Here is an 8,659-nt window from a genome sequence, read left to right on the forward strand (position 1 = left end):
TCTTCTTTCTGGGCTGAGGTTTCTGCGGGCAAAGGATTTGATTTGATTACCTCAGTAGTGGTGGTCGCAGCATACCCAACCATCTTCACACCTTGTCTTATGAGACTGCTGCCATCAGTAAACCGGTCTTCTGCATCCAGGGGTGGTTCTTCTTTAAGGTTCAGGCAGCTGGAGTGCACTGCTTCAATGGTTTCCAGGCAGTCCTGCATGACAGGTGCAGCCGAGATTCTTCCTTCTAGGAATGAAGCTAACAGTGTTAGTCACCTGAATGGTTATGTCATCTGATTCAGCCAGGATTACCCGATATTTCAGAAATTGGGAGGGTGACAGCCAATGATTTCCTTTCTGTTCCAGTACTGTAGATACTGTGTGGGACACTAACACAGTCATTTTCTGTCCCATTGTAAATTTCTTGGCTTCTTCCATATTTATGATCATTGTTGCTACTGCCCTTAGGCAGGTGGGCCATCCTTTGCTTACTTCATCCAATTGCTTGGAGAAGTAGGTTACTGTTCTTTCGTATGGCCCTTGTTGCTGAGCCAGGACGCCCAGAGCCATTCCTTGTCATTCATGCAAGAACAACCAAAAGGGCTTCGTTACGTCAGGCAATCCCAACGCTGGAGTCCTTATGAGTTCTCATCTCAGTTGTTTGAAGGCTCCACTTGCTTCGGGGGTCCAGACTAGGTTGCTCTTAGTCATTTTCAGCAGGTCATATAAAGGCTTTGCAATTAGCCCATACTGATATATCTATAAACAACATCAACCTGTCATTCCTAGAAAGGCTTGAAGGTTTCTCACCATTTGTGGTTTCGGTGTCTGGCAGATGGTTTCCTTTCTTGTTGTCCCCAGTGATCCTTGTCCTTCAGATACTTCGTAATCCAGGTACACCACTTGTTTCTGCACCAGCTGTGCTTCCTGTTGAGAGACTCGATACCCATTTAAGTCCAAAAAGTTCAAGAGGTTTACTGTCCATTGGACACATTCTTCTTGTTTTTCATTAACAATATTATAAAAGTACACCCTTTCCCAGTGGTGACTGCCATGGTTCCAATTCTTTAGCTAATTAATTCCCAAAATTGTGGGAATATTTTCGAACCCTTAAGGTAACACTGTCCGAATGAGCTGAGTTTTCCTTCCTGTGGTGGGATTTTCCTGCTTAAAGGTAAATATCCTTTGACTTGGGGTGTTGAAATCTGATTCACACTCTACAAAAGCCTTAATTTCAAAAAGTTATCTATTATTGGCTCAATTCCTCTTCTATCTTCCAGCCTCAGTGCATATTGCTTCCTAATTACTGGGTTTGCTCCTGGCCGTAATTCTATTTCAAAGGAAGCTGCCGTTTTCAACTTTCCTGGTGTTTCAATAGCCCAAACTCCTGGGTATATCTGATCTAAACTTTGATTGACATTTGAATTACCCTGGCTTGGCTCCACATAGCTCATTGCTAAACTCAGAGCTGCTATTAATTGTTCTTCCTTTACCTTAAGTTCAATTTTACCTTGTTTGAATTCTATTACAGCTCCCAGATTTTCTAGTAGATCTCTGCCCAATACGAGTTTGGATAAATTTGGTAAATACAAAAACTGATGCACTCCCATTTGTTTTCCAATTCTGAACTTTAGGGGTTTCAAAAGAAAGCTTTTCTGATTGGCCAGTGGCACCCATGACTTAAACATATTTATCACTTTTAGGTATTAATTCAAAACAGAAAATGTAGCCCTGGTATCAATTAGAACATCTAATTCTTCTTTTTCTTCCCCTAGCTTAATTTTTACCAGCAGGTCCCCTAGGCACTGGCCTGCCGCCCCCCCCCCCTTCACTCAGTATTCTGTAAGCAACAACAGCCCCTCCTATGGCTGTATTTCCACCTGTTAATTCAGGGCATTCTTGCTTCCAGTGTCCCTCTTTTCTGCAATATGCACACTGGTTCTGACTCAACTTGGTCTGTTGGGGAGGCAAACCTTACATCTGTTAGACAAGGCTCATACATATAACTAACAGTTACAAAACTGACAAATCTTAATTCTAGGTCTTATCCAAAGTGATGTGCTTATAGTTAACTCTTCATCACAACCTCTCATATAGCAACTCTTAGGATGATAATACCTTTAACTATGTGCTCCTGGTTGTTTCAAGGTAAGCAAGATATATCAGGTGCACAATAACAATATTTGGCCAAATACAAACAAAACCAGACCAGACCAGACCAGAGGAGATATTCCCCTGGGAGAGCGTCCTGTCCCGTATCCCCTGCGAGACAGCATCCCGCCTCGACTTACGGGTATCCAGAACCAGAATAACCAGAACCAGAATAGACAAAACCAGAAACCAGATACAAATACCTTTTATCAATAGGTAGTGTTCTTGTTCAGCCCCCGCAAGAAACCACCGAAGAAGGGAGCCCCTTCGGGTAAAAAGACTTGCCCGAGGGTGCCCAAAGGGGTCCCATCCTCCGAGGGATTCTGCAGCCGGGTGGAGAAGGTGTCCTGGCGCGGTCGCCAGCTGAATCCGAAAAATCGGTCCGAGAAACTGCTCAGAGACTTTTTTATCTTTAAGCAGCAAGGTATTTGTTTATTCAACGTTGGGAGAAAGCCAGCTCGCACTGGACAAACTTGCTCGAAGGCTTCACACAAAATCAGCAGTTTTATACAATCTTCGTATATGATTAAATGCATATTCAAGTGATTACAACATCTATCTATACATATTAATAAGAGGTGGAGTATAGGTGGAGCTCACGCGGGGCTTGGGATGGTCCTTCTCTTGGCCCTCAATTTTGGTGGGACATCTGCTCTTCATCCCATGAGTCTGGGGGCTAATTCTCATCTTCCTCGTCCTGACCTCCCTTCTCTTCTATTGTTCTTGACCCGCTCACTGAGGCTTGGAGAAGGCCTTGGCTCCCAGCCTGTTTCTTCTATTCAAATGTCTACCCTGTCCTACTGCATTTCTAATTTATTACCTCTAGGCCTATTACATGTTCTTGTACTATTCTCTTAAGCTTTGGTCCAGCAAGTAGAACAGAACAAGCACAGATCGTTTTGGATGTTGGTAACTTGTTAGCAGGCCCAAATTTCTTAGTTAACTCTTTTGGGCCTAGCCTCCTGTTTCAACTCCCATACCTGATGTTACAGGATAGCATCTCCTTTTAGTGTTGCAGAACCAGGCATGCCGGGCCTGGTGGCACTTGCCGTCCCTTGTGAAGCCATCACTGGTCAAGAGCCAGGAAGGCCACCCGCACCTGCTCCCACTCCTTGGTCATCAGCAGCCAGAGCAGGGCATTCTGGGGGGCAGAGAGGGGAAGGATCTCACCCCATCGCAAGGGGCTGGGATGTGGGGAACCTCCCACTCCTGTGCCCTCTCCAGGTTCCATGACCATGGATGCCAGCTGTAGGTGCTGGCCAAGGCATCTGGCCCCAGGTGCCATGGTCATGATTGTCATCTGTGGGAGCTGGCCTTGGGTGCCATGGTGTCATGGTTTAGGAACGGCGCTCCAAACCACAAACTGCTCCCCCCTCCCACTGCCCCTTGCTCTCCAGAGGGAGACAAAAGGCAGAGATTACAGACTGAGATAAGAACAATTTCACAGAATCACAGAATATGTAAGGGACCCACAAGGATCATCAAGTCCAATTCCTAGCCCTGCACAGGACCATTCCCATGTGCCCAAGAGTATCATCCAAATGCTTCTTGAACTCTGACAGGTTTGGTGCTGTGACCACTTCCCTGAGGAGCCTGTTCCAGTGTCCAACCACCCTCTGGGTGAAGAATCTCTTTCTAATATCCAACCTAAACCTCCCCTGACACAACTTCAGACCATTCCCTCACGTTCTGTCACTGGTCACCACAGAGAAGAGATCAGTGTCTACCCCTCCTCTTCCCCTCATAAGGAAGTTGTAGACTGCAATGAGGCTTCCCCTCAGTCTCCTCTTCTCCAGGCTAAACAGACCAAGTGACCTCAGCCGCTCCTCATACGGCTTCCCCTCAAGGCCCTTCACCATCTTTGTTGTCCTCCTTTGGGCGCTCTTGTAACAGGGAAGGGACTAAGCCAAGGGGAAAAACACAGGTTCGAGAGATTCTGGAACGTGAATAAACCAAACACCGTTGCTAGTTGGCAAAAATAATAGCTATTTATTAGGAAAAGGTGGCAAACAAGGAAAAAGGGAGAAAACAAAACAGGCGCCTGAGGGAAAAGGATTGGGGTGGAGGAAAAAGTGCAAATAAGACCCTAGGAAGAAGGCTTTCCCCCCCATACTCACCCAGGTGTCACCTGTAAACAAGTCTTACCCATCCTAACCAGTAATGAAGACTCTCTGCAGCAGCTGCGGGTTCATGGGGGGTGGCAGGCTCCCACTTCAAGCAGGCGTCCCCGCTGAAAGCAACTTGGTCCATCGTGGAGAGCCGGCAACCCCCAAGAAGCGTCTCTGCTTTTTATAAAGGTTTTTGAGAGCACCTGCCCCGGAGAGGTGTGGCCAGCACCGCCCCGTCAGGGCTCTGAATCCCACCCCCTTGGTTATGTAAGTGCACCCCTCCTGCGCCTGCGTGAGCACTTTGGAAAGTCCCCCACGCAGGCGCAGTGATTTGGGGGGGGTCTTTCCAATTGAGGCTGTGGGTTTACTTCATCACCTTCCTCATCACTTTGTCCTCCAACTGCCCCTGACGAGCAATTGACCAATCACAACAGACCAATTAAAACAGTTTACACAGAAGCTCTCCCTCCAAGGCCAAGTTCACTGCTTTATCAGAAGACTTGGCAGGAGAAAACATAAACTAACTGCAGGTGGCTAGGGCCAAACACAGGCCAAAAAATAACATCCCAACTTCGTCCCGATACAGCTCTCTAGCTTAGTGTCTTTCTTATATTGCAGTGACCAAAACTGCACACAATATTCAAGGTGAGGCTGCACCAGCACATAATAGAGTTGGACAATCCCCTCCCTTGACCAACTGGCTATGCTTTGCTTGATGCACCCCAGGACACGGTTGGCCCTCCTGGCTGCCAGAGCACGCTGCTGACTCATATTCACCTTGCTGTCAACCAGGACCCTCCAGGACTCCCAGGTCCCTTTCCGTGGCACTGCTTTCCAGCATCTCATTCCCCAGTCTGTCTGTACATCCAGGGTTGTCCCATCCCAGGTATAGAATCCGGAACTCTCCCTTGTTAAACTTCATATGGTTGGTGATTGCCCAGTCCTCTATGTGTGAACATCCAGCCATCCCATGGCACTGGGATCCCTTGAAGGCATGTGGGTGTGGGCACTCAGAGAGGGGCAGTGTGCTGTGTCACTCAGGGGTGCTGCAGTGGGGTGGCTTCACATCCCTGGGCTTTGGGCACCATTTCAGCTCTGCCACAGCTCCTCATGTGCCCAGCAGCAGGGCCCCTGATGCCATGTTCCCTGCCAAGGTGCTCAGGGCCTGGCAGAGGTGGTGAAAGACCGCTGTCCCCTGTCTTCTGTTGGCTCCCCATTCAGGCCAAGGTGGGTAGCAGGAGCCAGGGGACAGCAGGTCCTTCATCACCCCCAGACCAAGGGCTGTGATGTGAGACTCTTCTTGTGTCCACAAGGGGCACAGCTCCCTGGGGAGCACCCAGCAGAAGCCCAGTGTCCCCCACCCCAGGCACTCATGCAGTAGTAGTAGCTCCAGCCCATCTTGGTTTGTGCCATCTCCATTCCTTCCATGGCACTGTTGTTCTGCAGGTAGTCCATGTGGTGCAGGCAGCCATCATGGTATACCAGACTGCAGATGCAGCAGGGGAAGAGACTCAGCTGTCCATACCTCACAGGTCTCACACATCTCATCATTGAGGACCTGGCAGTTGATGGGCATATGCTCAGAGAGGCAATGTGGGCAGGGGCCTGGCTTCTCAAGGCATGGATCAGGGCAGTGCTTTGCAGGTGGGGATGGACACTGGGGGTCAGAGGGGATGGGAGGGTATGTTTGTGTGGGGCTGGCATAGGGAATAGGTGAGTGGTGGGGTTGTACAGGGCATGACTGACTTGCAGGCCAGTTAGACGAGGATGGATAGGTCTGTCTGTAGGGTTGGTGGGGTCGTGGGGTTGTAGGTTCTCTGGGGTGCAGCATGGTAGGTGTGAATGGCTGCACTGTGAAGTTGTAGTGTGGGTGGGTGGAAGTGTTGATCTGTGGATTGGCTGTTGTAGATGTGGATGGATAAGCTGTAAGGTAAGCTGGGGTGTAGACTTGTAGGGATGGGTAGATGGATGGGTAGGGTCGTGGGTGTGGATAGGGAGGCTGTAGTATTGTGAACATGAGTGGATAAGCTGTTGGATTGTAGATGGGCTGGGCTATAAGGGTTGCAGCTATGGATGGACAGGTTGAGTTGTAGACTGATTGGCTGTAGGCTGACAAACATGTAGATCGAATTGTCCTCTCTCCCCCAAAGATGGAGCTGTCTGTGCTCAGCAGTGACCTCTCCAAGACACCCTGAGATCCCTCCAGGGTACATCTGACCAGTCATGCCCTCCTCCCTGTGTGCCATCTCCAGCTTCCCAGTCTGGTCCCCTGGTCCCCTGCCCCACTGAACTGCCTCTGTGGAGCTTTACTGTGCCTGTCTGCCTGGTGGACACTGGAGACAGTTGTACATTCCCTGTGCTCTCCCCTGCACATCTCCAACCCTGTCCCCATCCCTCCTGTCCCATCCCCATGCTCCGGCAGCTCGCCTGCTCCAACTGCTCCAGGCTGATGTCTAGGGCCTTATCATCATGCAGGTCCCATTTGGGTCAGAGAAAGGCAGTCAGCATGAACCTGTTGGCTCAGTCAAACTCCTCCGACTCCAAGCCTCGGCTGTCCCACAGCCACTCCCAGGCCACCTTGCTGACACTGCTCTCCCCTCGCTGGGAGTGCCCTCCCAATGCCTCCTCCTCTCCTTCCTGCACGACCTGCTTCAGCATCTCCCAGTGTGTGGTCCCCGCCTCTGCCTGCCACCGTGTCTATGGCTGCTCCCACAGTCAGTCCTTAAAGGCTGACCTTCTGCACCTTTTCCACTATCTGCTGCCTGGACATCAGCACCTCCATGGTTCTGTGGGGGGAGAGAAGGTATTCAGTGCTAAGGCCTTGGAGTGAGATACTGCTCTCCACCCCTGCGCCACCGAGCCATGTCCCTGGTCCCAAAAAGGTGTCTTGGTGGCTGTCCCCCAACTACATGGGGAGCAGCTCAGGGCAGGGAGAAATGGAGGCTCCTTGGCAAGCTGGCATTGGGATCATCTGTGGTGATGGACCCAAAGCCACGTGGAGATCTGGCCATGGAAGGTCTGAGTGTTGGTGGAGGAGTGGACAGCAAGCAGGGAACTGGTTTTGGGGGCTCCCTGCCTCACCCATCCTTGCTCTGTAGACTCCAACTTAACAAAAAATGCTTCCAGGCCCTTCCCACACCAGATCATTAAATCCCAGAGGGCTGGGACCAGCTGTAATCCTGTGCCTTGTGTGCATCTCCTTTCTGCCTTGGAGAATGCCTCTTTGGGCAGCCAAGGGTGAGAAATATCCTCCCTGCAGCTCTGTCCACCATTGGGGCAAAACAGAGCTGGTGTTGAGTCTCTTACCTTCCCTAAATTTCCATTTACCCCCCCATTTTCGCTCAGGTTCCCATGCTTGTGTGTGTTCCTGCCCTGCATCTCACCCTGAAATATGGGTTAGAGCTGGCTTGCAGCAAGGAGCCAGGCAGGGAGCCTGCAAGGGTGCAGTAGGGGAGGGAAGCAGTGCATGGGTCTGGAGCTCATGGGTCTGGAGCTCATGCTGTAGAACTGGTGTCGCAGGTGGGAGGGGAAGGCTTAGAAAAAATTTATTAAAAAAGGCCTGCTGTTGAGTCACGAGGTGCAGAAAGGACTCCCTTGCTTTCTAAACTCCTCAGAGAGGAGCCTAGGTGCATCTTGGATCTAATCTTAGCCTCGGATTATGTCGAGGGTTTAAATTTAAGGAATTATAGAGGTGTGATTGAACCACTTTTGTCCCGCAGGTTTTAATGATTGGCAAAATGAGAATATTTATATTAACACCAAGACAGCACCCTGGCACCAGCAGTTGAACTTGCATGATGGCTTGCATTGTATGCATTTTCTGATTGGATTTTAGGTCTTATCGGGGTAGGCCCTCCTGCCACAACTGGTTGTGGTTTAAGCAGGGTTTACCCTGCTTCCAGGAATGGATAAAATGGACTCCAAGTGCAGAGAGATGCTGCGAAAAGAAAGTGAAAAAAGTACTCTCTGAGTTTACTTCTGATAGTTCAAGAAACCACGGGGGACCTCGGGGTCAGAATTTATGGGGAAATTCCATTTAGCAAAAAGAGGCAGCTGAAGAAATGCTACATCTCCGCTGCTGGAAACTTTTATGGCTAGACCAGTGCCTGTTGTTAAGCTTGAAGTAGTGCTGGCCATGGCTCAGCACAGGATGGATTATATGATCTGCGACAGTCCTCCCAAGCTGGTAAGTCTGCATCAGTTCAGGGCTGGCAGCCCCGAGCCCTGCATGAATTCCTTAATCTGAAAAGTGCTGAGTGAACATGTATTTGTCGTGGCCTAGTCACAGACAAATAAATGTGGAGTTTGTTCATATTGTCCTGGTCTTGACATAAAATGGTTTGGAAATAATAAGTGCAGGGAGGGACAGAGAGGTTATGAGTCATGCCCCAGTCTTGGACTGTTATCTTGAG

At 49.7% G+C, this 8,659-nt stretch overlaps 1 pseudogene; it reads right to left on the reverse strand.

Moving 5' to 3' along the window:
- Positions 1-3,205: 3,205 nt before the first annotated feature.
- Positions 3,206-7,029, reverse strand: LOC135404743 (PHD finger protein 24-like; annotated as a pseudogene).
- Positions 7,030-8,659: the final 1,630 nt, after the last annotated feature.

The sequence above is a fragment of the Pseudopipra pipra genome, chromosome W (genome assembly GCF_036250125.1).
Source record: "Pseudopipra pipra isolate bDixPip1 chromosome W, bDixPip1.hap1, whole genome shotgun sequence".
Classification (NCBI taxonomy): Eukaryota; Metazoa; Chordata; class Aves; order Passeriformes; family Pipridae; genus Pseudopipra; species Pseudopipra pipra.